This window comes from Chaetura pelagica, unplaced genomic scaffold, assembly GCF_000747805.2.
Source record: "Chaetura pelagica isolate M959 unplaced genomic scaffold, ChaPel_1.0 scaffold942, whole genome shotgun sequence".
In the NCBI taxonomy this organism is placed as follows: Eukaryota; Metazoa; Chordata; class Aves; order Apodiformes; family Apodidae; genus Chaetura; species Chaetura pelagica.
The window spans coordinates 119,027-120,485 of record NW_009952380.1 but is presented as its reverse complement, the minus strand read 5'-3'; positions in this window follow the sequence as shown (position 1 = coordinate 120,485).

Below are 1,459 nucleotides of genomic sequence, written 5' to 3'. Positions count from 1 at the left end.
TCCTCCAGCCATGGCCATTCCCCAGGCCAGTTCCCAGTGTGGGAAGGCACCATTTGTGCCAGAATCAGCTGGAGGCAGAGCACTTTTTTTTCAGTGGTCCTTCCAGTTTAGTGAACAGCTCAAATTTTGATACCTGAGGAGCTGTCTCTATGAAAAGAGACCAGACCTTAGAGAAGAACAAAGACCTACCCCCGAGACAGATACTGTGTCACTTGGGCTACAATCTCTTCCAAATTGTACTCTTATTTGTGAAAACAGAGCCTCTAGGTTAGGACCAAGAGGTGTTGGTGTCTTGCAAGGACCCAGCTACTTCCCATGTTGCAACTATCTGATTATCTTTCAGAGGATTGTCAGTTTGTAAACTTCTACTGATGTTACACTTGATGATGCAAGGAAAAAAACAACAACCCCCAAAGCAAGTACAAACCCTGTGTATATCAGCAAATGTTTCCTGCTTTTTCCAACGATGTTTCCAACCCACTCTTTGCTTCATATCTCTTCACTGTTCCCAATTGTAGATTTCAGTTTTCATTTCTCTCATGACTCTCTCTTAACTGTTTTCCAGGGTTGTTTGTTAGGTTTTCCCCTTCTCCAGAAGAAAGCAAACTTGGTGGGGTTTTAATAATGATCAAATCCTCTCCTCTACACTAACTATAACGCACGTATAATTAACAATGGAAGCAAGAGGTTGAGTAAACCAAAGGTCATGGTAATTGAGGCTGATTTTGTTAGACAGGGTGGTTCTGTCATTGTTCCCAGTGCAGAAATCTAGGTTTAAAGGAAGAGAATACATTTATGAAAATGGGCCAGGGGAAATGGCCATTCTTCCATTATTTTTGGGTCACCTGCAACTATGACTTTAATGTCGGTCACAAGCAGCCACTGCTAATATATAACCTGAAAACGATGTATGAATAGAGCTATGAAAATAAAATAAAAATAAATCACAAGCAATTAGATTCTCCCACATTTATCAGGTAAAATTTCCTGGTATGAATAATCAATCATATGTGTAAGGGTGGAAAAGTCTCTCAACTGATTTTGGTCACTTCCATGTTCATCTCTTGGTAATAAGATAGGATTGGGACACTTGCACCCATGTCTTTTGATAAATTAAAATAGAGGTAGGATTAGGAAGGGATATTTTATCACATATAAACTCAAGCATGGTACTTAAAGAAAGACAAAAAGAGCAGCTTTCAAATCCGTCGAATGAAGGATGTGTTGCTGAAGTACAAATAAACTGCTTGAGGAGAAGGAACACCTTTAAATTTAGAAGTCAAACACTTGGCTATTTAAACATGCATCACTCCATATAAATGGCAGTACTGGTGGTCCCCAATAATTCCTTTGACACTGCAGTGGAGTTTTTCTAGCAATGGCTTTAGCTCTGCACTTTCATAGCCCGTATTATTAAGCCTAATAACTTCAGAATATTGATCAGATCATGCCAGTGCTC